Genomic DNA, 20,257 nt, shown 5'->3' with positions numbered 1-20,257 from the left:
CTCAGTGTCTTGTCTGAATAGGAACTACTGCCACATGATATCATTTTCTTTATGCAGGAACAATATTGTGAAAAGGGGAGCTGCTATAATAGAAATAAATAGAGGGGTGGATGGATTAATGGTCCCAATGTGGTAGGAAAACCAATGGAGCAGAAATGGCTCAGGAAACAAGATGGAAGGGTAGGAAGATGTACTTAGGGAAGGTATGTCTGAATTTAGTATTCCAAAGCTGGGGAAGTTTTGTAGGTGGAAATGTCCAGAGTATGCCTAAGGAGATGTTAGATGAGATAAACTGGTGATCTTGGAGGCCACAAGGTAGTAATGAAAGACTGGTGTGTAGTTTGGGTCATCAACATTGATTTGGAATCATCTAAGACAAACGTGGGAGTTGGAATGGAGATAGAGACCATGATCCAGAATCTTCACTTAATGAGGCAAGTATTCCAGATGGCTGTGGTAAATCGATTTTAAATATCATTTTTAGTAGAGACTCTGATCACCCTAGAATAAAATTGAAGGGAGAAAATATAGTATAGATGCTTTTTATAAGTTGCATGCAAAGAGGAATTTATAACTAGAGAGTGATCAAAAAGAACAATGTTAGAACTTTCATGCCAAAACTTGCTATAGAAGGTATAATTTCTGATGTATTCTGGAAGTTTTATCTTTGTCCCCCAAATGTCACTGTGGCATGCGGTAAATATTTTCTTCCAAATAGATAACAGGTAGGAATAGTATACTTGAGTAGTTGGATGAAAGGTACCAAAATGCCCTTCCCTCCTCTGTCCCTTTGCCTCTAATCTGGTAGTCAGCAGATTTGGACTCACTACTGTTACTGCCAATAGCCATGTCTGCTGGCATTTACATAACAGAATAGGGAAGTGAGTTATGAAAGCAGCCACTGTCATTTTCTTGTATTTTCATCACAAGGACATATTGAAATACATCCTTGGACAAAAGGACCCGGCTGAAAGTGGTTTCCAGATATCTCACCCTGCTGATTTCGATGTGAAATGCAGGAAAACAGTGGTTGTTGGGAGGTGACTGAAGAGAGAAAAGTAAATAATTTCTGGTAAATGTCAACTAGGAGAGACTTTGAAATTCACTGTTTAGGGGCGCCTGGGTGGCGCAGTCGGTTAAGCGTCCGACTTCAGCCAGGTCACGATCTTGCGGTCCGTGAGTTCGAGCCCCGCGTCCGGCTCTGGGCTGATGGCTCAGAGCCTGGAGCCTGTTTCCGATTCTGTGTCTCCCTCTCTCTCTGCCCCTCCCCCATTCACGCCCTGTCTCTCTCTGTCCCAAAAATAAATAAACGTTGAAAAGAAAAAAGAAATTCACTGTTTAATTGTGATTAATTAGTTAATTACTTGATTTAACTAGTAGCGTCAATTAGAGGAGAATTTGGTGGGTTATTTTTTTCAATTTTCAAGGCTTCATTTCTAGCTAGGTAAATTTTACCTCTTATAAAATGCATTTGCATGTAAGACTGGTTTCTTCAGTTGCTTTTTCATGAAGAATTCTAGAATTGACACTGAATAAAGTTCCATATTATGCAAAGCAATATTTTTTAAAAATATATAAACCAAAATGTTCTGATGAATTCACAGTTATCATGTGGTCTCTTTATTTACAATCTTTAGAATTTATGCTGTTTTCAGAAATTATACCTTATTACATGGCTTATTTTTTTTAATGCTAAAGGTGTTATCTAATTACACTATAATTAAATGTAATTTATCAAATAGAAATAAAGACAAAACCGGTAATCAGAGACTCTTGCTCCATTCATAGATATTCAGTGGAGGTGTATCGTGTAATTAGTTTACCAATGTTTACTCTAGAACAAGTAGAATAAAATTATCATCATTTTTCCTTTCATCATTTGACAGCACACTTGGAATTCATTTGCATAGCTTTACAATGGAAGTCATTACCCTCATCACAGATCTACTGTTGTATAGCCAGCAACGAAAAAGTGAAGCTTATGAAGGTTTAGAGATGAGAAGATGGATTTATTGTTGAATAAAAGAGTTTAAAGTTTCTTTTTGTTCTGGGATAGTTGTAAACATAGAACTGTTATGATCTCAGGTTTGGCCAGATCTCTGAGGAGAGATTCTACCTATTCCCTGTATACAATGAACTGAGGAAAACTACTGACATACGACTTACAAAGGAGATAGCTTGAGACTGGTATTGGAAACTTTGTCCCTCACCCATCAAAAGAAATAAAGGTATTCAAGTCGGAGAAGCTGGGTGGTGGGAGGTAGATTCTTCAAAGTGGGTACGCTCTGTGTTCTTCCCACTCCCCAGGGTCAAGAGTGTGTGTGTGCATTTTACGGTGGGGGATTATCTCCTTGTCTCAAATCTCTGAAGAGGCACTTCACAAGAAACTCATGGAGATCTACATATGTGCATCTGTGGTTTGGAGAACACAGCAGCTAAAGCAGGAATTGCCTACCAAGCAACTAAATGAAAAGAGTGCATTTGGGAAATACACTCACACCAATCCTGCCAGAAGTATATGTGTCCAGTCCTGCTTTTTTAACAAGAGAATTACATTCGTTTATATCATACAAGAGAATCCACTTCTTGGTTAACAACTGTCTAACTGGTTTGAGTTCAGGAAAGGTAAGTACCACTTCCCACTTCTCCATTTCCCCACCTTCGTCCCTTTTCCACTTTTGGCTTTCTGGAGTAATAGTCTCTTTTAATCCATTAATAGTGGTTAAATGCATGGGCATTGGGATCAGACTCACCTGGAATAGAGTTTTGACTCTGTCATTTGCTGACACAAGAGAAGCACTTGCAGTTTACTGAACGAATTAGGCTTCTGTTTTGTCATCTGTAAAATACAGAAGAGTGTAATGCTTACCCCACAGAATTACAATCAGTTCATGTAATTAATTAGCTCAGTACATGGCACATGGAGCTAAATAGATGTTAGCTATTATAAGGTATGTATTAAAAATGGGTGTTTGGGGGCGCCTGGGTGGCTCAGTCGGTTGAGCGTCCGACTTCGGCTCGGGTCATGATCTCGCGGTCTGTGAGTTCGAGCCCCACGTCGGGCTCTGTGCGGACAGCTCAGAGCCTGGAGCCTGTTTTGGATTCTGTGTCTCCCTCTCTCTCTGACCCTCCCCCATTCATGCTCTGTCTCTCTCTGTCTCAAAAATAACGTTTAAAAAAATTAAAAAAAAAAAATGGGTGTTTGGGATGCCTGGATGGCTCAGTCAGTTGAGCATCTAACTCTTGGTTTCAGCTCAGGTCATGGTCTCATAGTTTGTGAGTTCAGCCCTGCACTGGGATTCTTTTTCTGCCTCTCTCTCTGCTCCTCCCCTGCTCGTGCTCGCAATACATACATACATACATACATACATACATACATACATACATACATAAAGGGTGTTCACTCTCCAGTGTCCTATTGTGCCCAATCCTATCTTAAAATGTAGATTCAGGAGTTTCTCCTCTGAATTTAGTTGGGAGTCTTGTGACCTTTGTTGGTATTTTAAATTCTCAAGAGTTGCTGGGAGATGTCTGCATTGAGTACCTGAATGATATAGAATGGGAAGTCTCATATTCATCGTTATGGTTAATGGGCAGATGACAGAAGAAGCTTCTGTATAAAGTCAGGGAAATATTCCTATTCACGAATTGAGTTGGCAGAAATAGCTCTATGTGGCTACCAAGTGTTCTCACTTAAATGATTCATGAAATGACCAGCTGCATCAGTTTTCTGGAAACATTATGGGTCCTAAGCATTTGAATAGTGTCCCTTAAAGAAGTCTTCCTCCCCCCAGAATCTTTCACTGCAAAATTTTCGGACCAACCATCATACTCTGCAATTCCTTTTAGGAAAGTCAATCATTCCTGGGGTCTGAAATCTAGTATCCTCTTAATATCCCCTTCTTAACCCCATCTAAGCCAAAGCTCAATTTTTCTTTCCCCCCTCCCCCTGCCCCATAACAGAACTTGGTGAGGCATTGAAAAAGACCAGTTGTTAACAAAACAAGTATGTTTACCTTCCTGGAGGATACAGGGAGCTAGTTCATAAGGCCATGGCTTTTAAAACCACAGCTGTCCTATAGTTGAAGGGAAAAAGGAGATACTTTCACACAATACCTTTTCTTTTATGGCTCATATAGATTTACCTGTTGCAGAAAAGAAGGAAGTGAGGTGGGGGAGAGAGGAAGAGGGGAAGGGGGAGAAGAAGAAAGGTAGAGAAAATCCTTTGATTTTTCTTATTACATATATGCACACATATACACTTATAAATAGCTAGGCAGCTGTCCCCCACCGAGTGCTAGGCTCTGTGCTAAGTGCTTTGTTTCCCAGCTAATCTTGCCTGTGATACTAAAAGAATGGTATCATAATCTAGGTACATAATAGGAAATGGTATCATAATCTAGGTACATAATAGGAAATTGTGGTTCAGAGGAGTTAAATGCCTTACTTAAGTTTGCATAGCTAAGTAAGGGGTGCAAACATACATTGTCTTACTCCAAAGCCCATGCCCTTTGTACTATATACATGATACCTCTGATTACTCAAGTTCAGTTAAATTTTTTTTTTTTAATTTTTTTTTCAACGTTTTTATTTATTTTTGGGACAGAGAGAGACAGAGCATGAACGGGGGAGGGGCAGAGAGAGAGGGAGACACAGAATCGGAAACAGGCTCCAGGCTCCGAGCCATCAGCCCAGAGCCTGACGCGGGGCTCGAACTCACGGACCTGGCTGAAGTCGGACGCTTAACCGACTGTGCCACCCAGGCGCCCCAAGTTCAGTTAATTTTTATTCTTTAAGTAGAGATAACAAAAAATGGGCATTCCTCTGGGAAAAGTAACATAATAATTTCATACAGGTACTCTTGGCTTTTCCTGAAATAAATTTTCCAAAAGAAGGGGGGAAGATACATTAAACAACTAGGAAGAGAAATATAAATTTGGTTCACTTCATATTATGGCCTAAAGGTCATGTTGGTGTATATGTGTTTAATATTGAAACATATGGAATACAGTATTACCAGATATAGAACTCCCAGTATTCCCACACTTGAAATAGAAAAAAATGAATAATTTATCTGACTTCTACCCTTAATCTGCTGTGTTATATAGTATTAGACAGACATTTCATGTAATATCAAATAAAAATATTTGTTCAATAGAGGCCTTTTTATTTTAGTTTTTTTTAATGTTTATTTTTGAGAGAGAGAGAGAGAGAGAGAGAGAGAGAGAGAAATCACTTGCATAAGTGGGGGAGGGGCAGAGAGAGGGAGACACAGAATCTGAAGCAGGCTCCAGGCTCTGAGCTGTCAGCACAGAGCCTGATGCGGGGCTCAAACCTACGAGCCATTAGATCATGACCGGAAGCCAAGAGTGGGACACTTAGCCGACTGAGCTACCCAGAGGCCCCAGCTAAATAGAGTCTTTAAACCTTTAATTCCCAATCAGTTTTTGTTTTTATTTTTTTCCCAACAAAATACTATACCCAAAATTTCCATGTATTAAAATGTTGCAAAATTTCATTTTGGGGACATTATTTCTTAGATCATGAAATATAAATTATTCCTTACTATTTTATCATTCAACATTGTTGATAAATTTTAAGCAGAAATTTCAGATGCAAAGGCACATTTAAATGGCATTTAAAAACCAAACAGGACCTGTATCTTTGCACTGGTTTATGCTTAGAGCACGAAAATTAACATTTCTTATCTGTAGTTATCAGATGTTTTTTCCCAGAAGGAACAGGAGTTAATGGATTCTTATCCTACTTTTAAAAATCACAACTAAATAAATAGTTGTTGAGCTTAAGGAATGGTAATCTGTGTCATATTCCACTTTCCCCCAGGGAGCTATCCTTCGCCTATGCTTTTTTAGATAGAACTGAGTGGGGTTTTTTTGTTTGTTTTAGTTTATATAAATATCAGAAACACACAGTACAAAAATATAATGAAATGCACATGTGTAAATTACCTTATGTCAATTGTTACTTCTAATCTATATTTTTCTTCTACCTAAATTGCATAGGCACTCAATCTGGTCTATTGTGAATGTTCATGGAATAAATCCAGAGCAAAATCTAGATAATCTACTGTGGAATGTGCATATTGCAATATATTACATTAGCCAAATATCTATCAGATCCATCTTTATTCTTTTAAAATAAACTTTGTTAAGATATCACTGTCTACGTTATTTTTGAAAATATTTTTCTTTATATCTCACCTTCATTAAAATTTGCTATGATTATTATTTTGCTGTTTGACATAAGTAAGAAAGAATGTGGGAGAAAAAAAAACCTAGTATTTTTATTGGTATTAGCATGTGCTTGTACCTTGTCCAGTAGAATTCATCATTTTGATTCATATCATTTTTTGCTATTATTAAATATATAAACAATTTTCTCTACTTTGCACTTAGTTTTGTAATTCTTTCTGCCCACTTTTTGCTGACCAAAGGAGTGAGTATAGGGACAGATGATGATAGGGCATCATGAGAGTAAGGAATTTCTGGGTTAGGGCCACCACTGTTTCATCAAAAAGCCATCGAGGAATCACATTTTCATGTGACTATTTTCTAGAAATTTGAGGAGATAATAGAGATATTGCTATGGAGAGAAGGTAATTTCCCCAAAGATGCTTAAAATGGGTGTTTCATCTAGGAGTCTTATCCTTTACATATTTAGGCTAATGTGTTTACATTTAAGATCTCTTCTCTTGTCAATATTCATGTTTTGGTTTTAGCACCTCTCCCCCAGAAAAGTAGAAATAAATCGCTGCAGTCCGTTTTCAATTTCCTGGAGGATTTAGAAATACTTGACACCAGATACTTAAATCTCAAAATACTGCACATCGAGCTCAGCACTGCCTGTAGGAAGGAGGTTCTGAGGCAGCTGTCTAAAGGTGAGTGGGTGAATGCTTATTGTCTTCTCTCTTCTAGACCACAAAGTCCAGAAGCAGGGTCTTAAGCTTTTTCTCTTGGTGTCTAGGACAACTTGGGGGCTCATCCCCCCACCTCAAAGTAAGCACTCCAGCTAACAGGCAAGAGAAACAGTAATGTCACATTGTGAGCTAACTCTAGCTTTGTTTATTGTCTCTCTTGCTCTAAGAGCACACACTGCTACACTATTTTTACAAAACTCTAAAGTAACATGATTGGTTGGAATGGGCACTGAAAACTGATCTTACTCCTCATGGATTCCTGTCTTCCAAATTAGAGTCAAGGTTAAAATAACCCAGTGCTGATCATCATATCATCTAAGGCTGTCTAGACAAGGTAAAAATGTTCTCATCAGCAGTTTTGCAGACAAGAAAAATACAGGTTTGTGTAAATTGCTGGCTCAAACCTTTTGTGGTATGATTACAAAATGAGAACTATGATTTTATTTCTTATATATTTTACAGGAAGTAAAATGAGGGAGTGAAAGCCATTTTATGGAATCTGTTCCATGGAGCAGGAGACTTGTCCAGAGTTCTTTGTGTTGAGGATGGAAGTTGAAAAAAAAATCTAGACATGATCAATTCGAACTGTAGTGTACAGGTTCACTCTTCATTCCAGCTCATATATCATCTTTCTGTCATTCTTTGCTGAGCTCCTACTGCTTTGAGGTCTTTTAAAATAAAGATATATTTTTTTTTATATGATCGGGAAAATCCTTTGTCTCAATTTTCAGTTTCTCCATAGCAAATTTTCTTCATTTGCTTTTTTATTCTTGTTTCTTCCTTCTATGTACTAGAAGTTTTTGACATAGATCCTGTGTTGGATCCTTTTTGATTCTGTCTCAACTTGAAAAGACATGAAATCATTTCAGATAAAAAGTATGTAGGAGGGTATGTGGTGTGTGTGTGTGTGTGTGTGTGTGTGTGTGTGTGTGTGTAACCACGCATGTATGTGTTTAATTCAGGCTACAGGAACTCTCTGTTCCTGGGTCATACATGTGAGTTAATCAATCTTTTCCTGTACTTCAGCTGACTGAAACAGGCAGGTGGGGCTCTCACTTGCTCTCCTTTACCTGCAGTGTGTTTGGCTGCAAAAAAACAGACAGCCTGTGCAATATCCCATTCTGGTCATTTTCTGATCCATGTCCTGCCACAGGGTGTCCATTGGCTAATGTTGGTTATTATGGTTATTGCAAAGTTCTTGTGTGTTTTTTATATCATTAATGTAATGATTTTTAAATGTACTGATTATGTCACTGGGAATTGCATAAGTTTGGAATGCTGTGGTTGTTGCTTTGTTCAGGACCTTTATGCAAAAATCAGGTCCCCAAACATTCAAAAAGTGTTCCCCTGAATAAAAGTATCCAATTATAATTGAAGTATATAGTTTTATTTTTATTATATTTTTTAAATATTTATTTTTGAGAGAGAGTGGGCGCGCGTACGTGCACGCACACGTACATACACGCACGCACACACACGCACGCGCACATAGGGAAGGGGCAGAGAGACAGAGGGAGACAGGATTCTTAAGATCTGAAGCAGGGTCTGTGCTGACAGCAGACAGCCCGATGCCTGGCTCGAGCCCATGAACCCACAAACCCACAAACTGTGAGATCATGACCTGAGCCAACGTCCCACCCTTAACTGACTGAACCACCCAGGCATTCCTGAAGTCTATACTTTGAAAAATAAAAAAGACCAGCGACTGTCTTTTGAAAAATAAAAAAGACAATAAAAGCGACTGTCTTTTGAAAGGTAGCTCATAGGTTCCTGTGTGGAAATATGAAGCTTCTGTAGCTAACAAATAGCAGAAAGTGAACGACTTGTGCTGTTATAAATTTAAATTACTTTCTCAAATCATATGGGTACCAATTAAGTACGTCGGAAGTTTGTGATGAAAAGCAAAGATCACTAACCTCTTCTGTCCTAATCCTGGTCCGTGGGTCAGAGGAAATCTTTTTATTCTATTTTAATTTTTAATTTTTTTATTTTTAAATTAAAAAAATGGGAACGCTTCACAAATTTGCACATCATCCTTGTACAGGAGCTATGCTAATCTTCCCTGCATGGTTCCAGTTTTTAGTATGTGTGCTGCTGAAGCAAGCACCAGAGGAAATCTTTTTAAATTGTTGTTCTGTTAGTGATCTTAACTAGATAATATGATCAGATCTCTATTCTTTGCTTTACCAGCTTAATAAAGTATTGATTGTTTAATATGAAAAGTCATTTTTATCTTACCTGTTACTTTTCAGACATTATTCTGAGAGTACAGGTTGGGGCAAAAATTAGCTTGGAATCAGGTGGAGAGGGAATAGGCACAAGGGAGTCAGAGACAACGCAGTCCTTAGCCGTGGTTTTGCTTTCCACAGCTTCAGTTACACAAAGTCAAAGGCAGTGGCGAAACAGGTGCTCCTACTCCTGACAGATTATCTGAACGTCAGTAGTCATCGACATCTACGTCACCACCCCTACATCATTCCCCTCACTTCATCTGATCACACAGGCATTTTATCGTGTCACATCATCACAAGAAGGGTGAGTACAGTTGGTTAAGATATGTTGAGAGAGAGAGAGACCACATTCACGTAGCATGTTGTTAATAATTGTGGTATTTTATTTTTGGTTTTTGTTAATCTCTTACTGTGCCTAACTTATAAATAACTTTATCATAGGTATCTACATATAGGAAAAAACTATATACAGAGAGCTCGGTATTATCTGCGGCTTCAGGCATCCCGTGAGGGTCGGGATGTATACCACTACTGTATTGTCAATTTTGTGGAGGTTAGCTCTAAAGGGGACTGGAAAAAAGATCTGTAATTAGAGGGATGTGTGGTTGAGAAAGGCTTTTGTTTTAATTTGTTTCATTAGGATGAGAGAATTTATATGTTTGTAAGTCAGTGGGAATGATCTAGGAAAGATGGAAAAAGTGTTTAATTTGTGCCAGAAACATTCTTAGCACTGTATCTCTATCTATGTCTATGCCTTGGTCTAAAAATATATTTTATTTCTATATGTATATATTCATTGAATTCTTGCAATAGCTCTGAGATATTCTTATTGTACCCATTTTACAGATAAGAAACTTGTGCAACTGACAAGTTAGGCAATAGTCTCAAGATTACAAAACTAGTAAGTGGCCATGTTAGGATTCAAATTAGAATGTCTGGATTAAAACAACAGAGACTTAATCACGGTGGTCTTCTGCCTCTGAAGCTTACTTTAGAGTCCCACTTTCGCTTTCTTCAAACGAATTATTTCAATAGTTTTAAAGTATACTATCTGGTGTCATGACTGGGGTAAAGTCTGGCTGTCTGTGGAGAGGTTCTGGAAGGGAAGTTAGGTTGCTGACTGGTAAATTTATTTTATGTAATATTTTTAATGAATCTCCCTGTTTTCAGTCTTATTTCTCACTTTGGTGCTTTGTTACATCAGTTGACTTTAAGCCCAAATCCTCCCCAGGTTACTTTCAAGTGAATGTTTTCACACCGAGTCAGCAGTATTTTTATGGCATATTCTAGCCTATAGTTTTTTCCCCTGTAGTTTTTCCTTTGTCAGTCTGTTCACATACAACTTCATCTTTGAAAAGTTTGTTGGAATCTCTTTTATAATGTAATGCACCTCTCACTCTTTTTTCTGGCATGAAATTATTTATTTTGTACTTCAGAATCTTTCAAGAGTAATTGGAAAGGTGGATAAAAAGCAAACACATGTTTCCAGCCTTCATCTTAAGTTGGAAGTGAAAGCATTGACTCATTTTTTAAAGAGAGATGGATTGGTTAAGTATCTTTTGAGTTTACTGATTTCAGTGTAGTGTTGAAGAACACAAACTTAAAAAGACTTGTTTCAAACCAGCTCTACCACTTACTAGTCACTTTAACCAAATACTTCACTTCACCACAGTTACCTCAAGAGTACAATCGTTCAAACTACTAATTGAGATGACAAAGGATTGACATTTAGCATAGAATACATTCCATGTTAAGTGCTTAATGAATACTAATTACAATTTTTTCTTAGGTAATAGTAAGATCCTGATAGAGACAGAGCAGTATGGGTTACTTGGTTTATATTATTGGTATGATCACTGTCATTATGAAGTATGACATACTTGAGGCCTACAGTATCATAAGTGATGCAAATATAAAGATAGAACAGTAAAACTTGGTTTTGTATAAATATACTTAAAATAGTTGTTGCATGTAACATTATATATTATTTTTATGTTATAACAGGGGTAATATTTTCCTTCAAGAGAATATTTCCAATTTTTATAATGCCTATGCATAATATAATATTTTATTAACAAATTATTTCACTGGGGTTCTATATTTCTTTTCTATAGATAAACATTTTTTATTTATATAGTTTTTTAAAAGGAAATACTGCTGAATATAATATATATTTGAAATATAAAAGCAGCTTTCAGCTTACATAATTATCTTTTAGTATACATATTATATAATTCTAATATATAAAAATATATTCTAATAAATATTTTGTTTTTATGTCTTATACATACATGTATAAGTACATATATCCTAGGCAAAGGGCCTTGTTATTCACTACATTTCTGCTTCCTTAGTCAGACAAAAATTAATTCTAGCTAACAGAATGCTAGATGATTATTACCTTTGAGAGTAGAAGAACCTTGCTTCTCTTTGAAGTTCTAAGTCATTTATCACTATATGCTCGGGGATAATTCTGAGACTTTGTACATTACATAAAATGACCAGAAATACACACTAAAGGTCGTCTGTTTAAGAAAAAAGGGATATATAAGTATATGAACAGTGGCCAATTCACCATTCGAATTTCATTTTCTCTATTCAAAACATTATCGTCTCAACTTACAGGAGCTATGACTTTATTATGACCTATTACCATGTCTATAGTAGCATTGGAAACATTTTGTGTTTAATGTCATTAACTTTTAGAATTTTTAGTTTTCACTTGAATGAATGAATGAAAACATGAATATTTTTACATAATTTATCAATTGCCACAGCTAAAATAGTATATGGATTTAGAAACTGTATATTGCACGTTTTTCTTACCTTGCTTGATCTCTTTAACATTTGTCACATTTGACAACATTTTCTATAGAACTTTTTTTTGAACTCCCAATTTTTGCTCTTTTCCTAGTTTTTTTATTGTCCTGTATTGTTAGATCTTCTTATGCCCTTTGATTCTTTTTACTCTATATCTTTTTTGGGGAAAACTTATCCACAACAGATTCATCTAGAAACAGATTCATCACTAGAAAACACTAATAGCTACTATCCTGTATACCCTGCTCAGATCTGTTTCCTAAAGTATTTATCTCTATCTCTATGCATCTATCTATCCCTATCTATCGTCTATCTATCTATCTATCTATCTATCTATCTATCTATCTCTCTATCTACCTATCTATCTATCTATCTATCTATCTCTCTATCTACCTATCTATCTATCTTATTGCCAGCTGTTTCACTGGATATGTCTGCCTGAATATCTTGGAAGGTATCTAAAACTCGCCATGTTACAAACTAACCTTATCTATAGCCTTCTCTATGCAAAGGCACTCCCTATTTACTCCCTACAACATGCACAATGCATCCAACAACAACCTCTGAATCTACTACTTCTGTCAGTTAACAGCAGTATCATCAAACCAGTTTCCCAACTAGTAGATCCAAGGTCTTTTCAGTTCCCTCCCCACCCACCCCCATTTTTAAACTTTTAACTTTCACTTTAAAAAATATCAAAATGATCGTAACTTTCTTTAAATTTATCACCAAATCATTTTGATTTTATATTGAAAATATTTTCTGAATGTCTTCTTATTGTATTCCATTCTGATCACCGCTTTTCAAATCTTTATTACCTTTTGCACCCCTTATCATATTTCTTTTTATCTATCTATCTATCTATCTATCTATTCTTAAAATCATATTATGAGGCAGTCACTATACCAGGGAGATAGTCAGGGAAGCCTTCTCATGTGGTAACATTTATAGCAGCCATAATGGGAAGATGAGCGGGAGCCTAACTATTCTCACATCTTCTCTCCCCTCCAATGATGCTTCCCATCGTCCATTCTCCACAGTGACTTAAGATCCAACACAGGTCCTAAAACACACAAATTGCTAAAATGGTCAAATTTAGAATTCCAGTTACCTATGACATAAAATCCAAATTCCTTCAAGGCATACCTTTGCCTTCTTGGCCAGCATGGATTATTTCCTATTCACTTCTGTACTGCAGAGGACAAAGAATTTGGATTCTCCAAGAAAATCTAAACAAAATACAATATGAAAATCGTTATTTATTACTGTCTTTGCATGTGCCTTAAATGTCCACCTTCTCTTGTCTGCCTAACTCATCCTTCAAGACTCATCTAAAGTATAACCTCAGTGAAGTTTTTCTGAGAGAATTAAATTCTACTCTATGCTCCCACATTCCCTCAGCCTCCAGAAAATACCTCTATTATACCACCTGTCACATTAAAATTCAATCATCTTTTACATGTTTGTTTACTCAGGTCGATTGAACTTATTCAAGTCAGGGACTGAGATATTCATTTCTGCTATTTCTGGCACCCAGCTCAGTGCCCGGCATATTAGGTATTTAATACAAATTTGATGAATGGATAGATGGGTAAGGAGATGAATGACAAAAATTTGCCTCTTTCTAAAAATAATTGCTTTGAGTATACCATTCGTCTTGCTCACATTTCAATGCCAACAGTTTAAAGAGATTTCAATGACATGACTTTTCTGACCCTGGAAATAAATTTCTATATTTTACAACTCAAACACAAAGAGCTAAAAAAAAAATTCTCAAGTTTTGCATTAGATTCTTTTACATTTTTAAGATTTGATACGTGAAAGGAGAGCTTAATGGAAATTCAAAGTGGGTTTGAAAGACATCTGAGTAGTTACTTGTAAATAAGAACATTCTGTTTATCTTCTTCTACTTCACTAAGAAAAGAAAAGAAAAAAAAAAGACAGCAACACTGGGGAAAAATAGATCCTGCATTTTGAATCACAACAAACAAAACTAATAAACAGCAAACCACAGGGACCTGTCAGCTGAAAGGAAGATTCAGCGTTCATTTTATAAACAATTCACTAGTGTGTCAACAGACATTCTGACAGGGAAAGAAAGTGAACAATACTTTTCAAAAAATATCTATTTTGTTGAATAAATCTTGAGCAAAGTATTGTGTGAGCTGTATTGATTGAGAGGTAGGGCCATGCAAATGTGAAGAAGCTGTAATTCTTTTGTTGAGATACATTTTCTTTCAAATTTGAAAATTATTGCGGTATCATTAATATTACCCCCTTTTCTATAATAGAACGTGTGAGTAGATGTTACAAAAGATTATTTTCTTTCTAATAATGAAAAGAGTTAGGTATGGTAATAGAAATATTAAGACACATGCAATTATTTTCATATGAGCAGCACAGTTCTCATGATAACAGAAAGAAGTCATGAAATTAAAAACAGATTAGGATTATTAGCGTGTCGACCAACTGATGTAATTATCCACTCAACTTATCAAAAATTTATTACAAAGATGATCAGATTAAAGTTTTAGTATAATAGGATTCTTGTCATAGTTTGGGTCTCCCAAGAGCAAATTCTTAGATTTTGATTTAGGCACAGATCACTTATTTGTGTGGTGTTCCCAGAATGCTGAGGTAAAGAGAGAATGCAGTGGAGAGGAAAGCAAGGATGAGGGGAAGCGAGTTAAAAGTGGGTTCTTGAACTAGTTATAACTCTAGGCAAGTGAGTTCAATCTTGCTAGGAATCTTGTGGGAAACCATGTAGAATAAACCTCAGAGCTGTCCCTCCAATGAATGTGAGACTGGGACATCTATCCACTGACACTTATCTCTCACTGACTGAAGTTTGCTCCTAGAGATGTGTACCTGCTGCACTTAAGGACTGTGCCTTTAGAGTAAGATGCCCTGGGAACTTGGGGAGGGAAGCATACGGTATATGCAAGAACTGTCCATTACAGCTACAACTGAAGGTAGAGCTGGCCTAGGGAGTGTGGTATGGGGCCCCAACAGTGTCCAATGTTACATGTGCATTTGAATTTAATTTATAATTTCTCCAGCAACTACTTTAAATACGAATATGTGTATTTTTGTTATTTAATTGCTTTAAAAGATAGGAAATAACCTGAAGAAAATAACGCAGTATTTAAAAACTTGCAAAATTTAAGCGAAATTTGGACAAGTCATGATGTGCTAGTCATGATACATACATGGTAGGTACATTCTGTCGTCTTCTTGTGGCTCTTACTAGTGGGCTAGAGATAATTCTGCTGTATGTAATTATGAAGATATCATTCTAATGAAATTCTCTTCTTGTTATTCCTTAAAACTTTTTCTTTTGAGTAGAGTATGTTAATAAAATGAGGAAAAAAAAACTTCTGACATTTAAAAGAGGATCTACCATTTCATCCTTTTGTTATATGTAGGAGCAGATTTGTTACATGTAGGAACTAATTTTTCTTTTCTTTTCTTCTTAAGCCATGTCTTAAATTTTCCATAAACATTATGTCACCAAACTTTTAACTTAAAACAGTTATAAAATTTTTCAACAAATAACTATTTCTTTGTGAATAAATCTTGAGCAAAACATGTGAACAGAATATGCTTACCATGTTCCAGGCACAGTTCTGAGGAAATTGTCTGTATTAACATATATGTTAACTACCTGGAATTTAAATGAAAGCCTGGGGAAAAGAGGCATGTCAACATAACAAGTGTAGCCCAGCATTTCTCAGGGCAAACTGGAACTTGTGGTCACCTCTTTGCCTGAAGGTCTGTCTCCTCATCTCTTCTAATTTGAATCAGGCATTCCTTTCTCTGCCTGCATCTTATTAATGTGATTTGCTTTTAATGGGGTACTGAAATTAATCCTTTTTGAGTGTCTGTTTCCTCAGAATATGAAGGATAGGAGTTTTATTTTGCTCACCTTTGTACCACTTCTCAAGCTCAGTTTACTATAGGTGCTCAAACAAATATTTATTTAATAGATGGACTCAACATGCATTTCTAACAAGCTAACTATAGTAGGAGAGGACAGATTTATGGGACCTTCGTTTAGTATATAGGACTAGAGTAGTTGCTGGGTACAGGGGGAGGGGACTTATATAACGGGATAGCCAAGTTAGTGAAGGGTAAACTGAGTTAAATTTTTGGTGGGACCAAGGATTAGAGTTTGGTCTCCGATGGCGGGTTAGCAGATGGGGGTTTTGAGATGCGATTGTAGGCCTATATCAAAACTGGATTAGTGGGAAGGACTTACTGAAGTTACAGTGAAGGACGAAGGTGAGAATAAGAGAAGCACATAGCCCAGTTTTGACAGGGTCTAAGCTAATATCAGGACTATCTTACAAATAATTTAAACATTTGAAAGTAGTGTTTAAATAATATTTGAAAGAAATACTCATTTCCAGGGTGCCTGAGTGACTCAGTTGGTTAAGCATCCGACCTCAGCTCAGGTCATGATCTCACCTCTTGTGAGGTGGAGTGTCACATCAGGCTCTGTGCTGACAGCTTGGAGCCTGGAGCCTACTTCCGATTCTGTGTCTCCCTCTCTCTCTGCCCCTCTCCCACTCACACTCTGTCTCTTTCTCTCAAAAATAAACACACACTTAAAAAAAAAGGAAAGAAAGAAATAATCATTTCCTTCTCTGTGTTCTGATTGCTTTTTTATATGTGCATATAATGGAGATATGTGCAAAGGCTTATCTCTATTATATATATTTTCTATTACATCATATTGTATGTGTGTCGATATTTATTTGGTTATATACCTATTTTCCCTATTAAGTCGTATGCTTTTTGAAGGACTCAGGACTATGTCTTCTTTTTCTGATTGTAATTTTTTTAATTGAAATAGAATTCACATATAACATTAATTTCAGTTATACCACACAATGATTCTGTATTTGTATATTTGAAAAATTATCACCACAATAAATCTAGTTAACATCCATCACCACACTTAGTTACAAACTTTCTTCTTGTGATGAGAACTTTTAAGATCTACTTTCTTAGCAACTTTCAAATATGCAATACAGGTGTTATGAACTGTAGTCATCATGCTGTACATTACATCCCCGTGACATTTATTTTATAACTAGAAGTTTGTACTTTTTGACCACCTTCACCCATTTTTGCCCACCCCTATCACCTCCCGTGGCAACCACCAAAATGGTCTTTGTATCTATGAGTTTTGTTTTTTTACATCCCACATTTAAGTGAGAGAGTAGTATTTGTCTTTGTCTGACTTATTTCACTTAACATAATGCCTTCAAAGTCCATCCATATTTTTGCAAATGACAACATTTACTTGATTTCTATGGCTGAATAATATTCCACTGTGTGTGTGTGTGTGTGTGTGTGTGTGTATTTTCTTTATCCATTCATCCGTCAATGGGGAGGTATGTCTTATACACATTTACACACTTTTTTCTTTCTCCATTGCTTTTTCTGACATATAGTAGACATTTAACTAATTTTGTTAAATAAATGAAAAGTTTTCCTTATTTAACTCAGCCCACTTTCTGCATTTCTATCTGTTAAACTACTGGTGACCTTCACTAAGTGTGATTATATGTTCAATTAATAGCAATAGAATGTAATTTTACATTTATTTTGGTTAACTGATCAATTTATGTGTTTCCATTACTTTACTGTAAGCTTTGTTAGGGCAAAAATTATGTCTACTATGAATGTTTGTATACTCTATGATGAATGTAGTGATTGGCACATCATCAATTATTTAAAAATACTGAATGAATACTAAGTTGGATTGAACAGATTTATCTTTGAAGAAGATGAATTGGTTTGAGTGAATTGGTTTGAGTTTTCAGTGTCTTTGTTGGAGTCTTCTCTAATACTTTTTACCTAGAATCTTCTCTATTGCTTGGCAATTCAAATGGTTGGAAAGTCAGTTCTTGCCTTTGGTAGTGAAAAACGCCCTACTTTTCTTGATCCTATACGACTCTTGTGACTTTGGCTATTTTTTTCCCTAAGTGATGTTTGTGGAAACTTCAAATTCAGATTTAATTAATTCATGCATTTTCAAGCATTTATGAAATGGGTTAGTTATTTGTAGCATTCTCTCATCTTAACTCCTGGGCTTTCCCCCCCTCCCTTCATTACTCACATTCTTACTCTAAGATCTCAAGTCAAGTGACTAGTTCCTTTTCTCCCTTCTGCTCCTATCCTGCTCTAAGAAATACTTCATGTTTTGGAATTATGACACCTTGCTTCTCACTGTAAATCAGAGGGTGGAAGTGGGATGGAAGATTTAGGCTGTCATTAGAGCTTGAATCTAAGCTTTTATCAACTTACCATTTTACTTTTTTTTTTTTTTGAGAGAGAGAGAGAGAGAGAGAGAGAAAGCGCACAGGTGTGCAAGTGCATTAATGGGGGTAGGATAGAGGGGGAGGAAGAGAGAGAGAGAATGAATTCTAAGCAGGTTCCGTGCCCAGCGTGGAGCCCGATGCTGGGCTCGATTACACAACCTCATGACCATGAAATCATGACCTAAGCCGAATTCAAGAGTCACATGCTTAACTGAGCCACCCGGGCACTTCTCTACCACTTTATCTTTTAATACATGCTTATTAAATAAAGAAATGAACCAATGGAGACTAAAGCAAAGATAATTGATGAGTAAGATCTTAGGCAGCATTTATTAAATAGCACTCGGGGGTAACAGTCATGCTTTACTGAAGTTTTATATTTCTAATTTGTTGTTGTTGTTTGTGTTTTGATAGGTAATGCTTTTTTACTTTTTAAGAGGCTAATTTCTCCTCTGAACATTACAAAAATTATTGAATTGCTTTAAAAACTACATGTCAGTTTCCCTTCGCATGGTCATTAGATCAAAGAATCTACATAATCATCTATACTTGAATCTAACTCAAGGTAGGAGCAATTGTCCTCCTTCCTTCTTATTTGCCATGATTTCAGTATCATTATGTGCATAGTTTCACAACTATATCACATTTTGAATCAGGGAGAAAAATATACCAACTCATGTAGGAAGAAAATTTTAATATTCAAATACTGAATCCATATTATGACAAAATTTTATTCTGTAGTACACAAAATGCAGCACAATATTCAATTCAATCATTTATTCAACAAGCATTCCTTGAGTGCATACTATGTGTTGGGTACTCTGCCAGGGTTTGGATCATAGAGGAGGATACAAAGTTGACCAACAGTCCTTGAGGAAGTTAGTCTGCTGGAGAAGACAGAAAAAAATGTAACTGGTGTTTAAGGAGCAGGGAGTGGGGATGTTTTTCTTTTGGGGAAATGTTCATCCTGATATGAAGAAATGTTCATCCTGATGCGATGAAAAGTAAAATTGTTTCAAAAGAAGCAAAACACAAAGTAAAATAATACATTGTTTGAGAAATTATGAGAAAGGCTGAGTGGCTCAATAACAAAGGAGTGGGCCCCTGAGGAGAAGATTATTTGACTTGGGGATTTAAAAATGTGATGCTGACAGTGACAGAATGAAGGATGGCCCTGCGGTAAAGAGAGACTGAAGTAGGTTGTTACCTGGTAGTCACATTGTGCATCTGAATGAAAGCTCTGGTAAGGAGAGAGAGGAAGGGGAAATACGAGGTTTGTTCAAGAGAAAAAAAAAAGGCCATCTTGAGCATCATGGTCTTTTTTGACCTAACAATCACAGGCCAGTCTTTTTCCATGTTGGAATAGTACCTTTTTTCTTATAACATATATCTTGCAAGAATATATGGCACTGTTAAAATGTTTTCTGAGAATGGTCCCGCCCCAAGGGAAGATGTGTGAGTTTTACTTATATTGGTAATGATAGAAATATTCACCGTGGATAAGATAAATTTTCTTCCTGACTCTTATGCATTAAGTCAATGTCACTAATAGTCAGTGACGTTTTATGTCTTTGTCACAATAACTGGAAAATAAAAGTCTGTATGTATTTTAAGAAATCAGGGGCGCCCGGGTGGCTCAGTCAGTTGAATTTCCAACTTCGGCTCAGGCATGATCTTCCAGTGCATGAGTTTGAACCCTGCATCTGGCTCTGTGTGGACAGCTGGGAGCCTGGAGCCAGCTTCAGATTCTGTGTCTCCTTCGCTCTCTGCCCCTCCCCTGCTCATGCTCTCACGCATGTGCGTGCGCTCTCTCTCTCAAAAATAAACCTTAAAAAATTTTTAAAGCTATCAATATAAATTCTACTCACACTGCAACACAGTTCTAATTGCTGTGGTGGTTTCAACTGGCCAAGGCCAACATATATATATATATATATATA

General features: G+C 36.4%; 1 long non-coding RNA gene and 1 other non-coding gene across 2 annotated transcripts in view; one reads left to right on the top strand and one right to left on the bottom strand.

Annotated features, from left to right (window-relative positions):
• LOC121038052 (uncharacterized) overlaps positions 1-20,257 on the top strand; it is a 322,789-nt gene that overhangs the window by 235,469 nt on the left and 67,063 nt on the right. The window contains exons 4-6 of the long non-coding RNA XR_005794118.1: positions 2,086-2,228; positions 6,740-6,898; positions 9,307-9,472. This is a non-coding gene — a long non-coding RNA (uncharacterized LOC121038052). The remainder of the gene's footprint in view (positions 1-2,085; positions 2,229-6,739; positions 6,899-9,306; positions 9,473-20,257) is intronic.
• LOC121038365 (U6 spliceosomal RNA) lies at positions 8,937-9,044 on the bottom strand. Its single transcript, XR_005794321.1, has one exon. It is a non-coding gene; the product is annotated as a U6 spliceosomal RNA (small nuclear RNA).

This window comes from Herpailurus yagouaroundi, unplaced genomic scaffold, assembly GCF_014898765.1.
Source record: "Herpailurus yagouaroundi ecotype Mexico unplaced genomic scaffold, PumYag 165, whole genome shotgun sequence".
Lineage (NCBI taxonomy): Eukaryota > Metazoa > Chordata > Mammalia > Carnivora > Felidae > Herpailurus > Herpailurus yagouaroundi.
The sequence above is the reverse complement of the archived record's forward strand: the minus strand, read 5'-3'. Positions and strand labels throughout refer to the sequence as shown.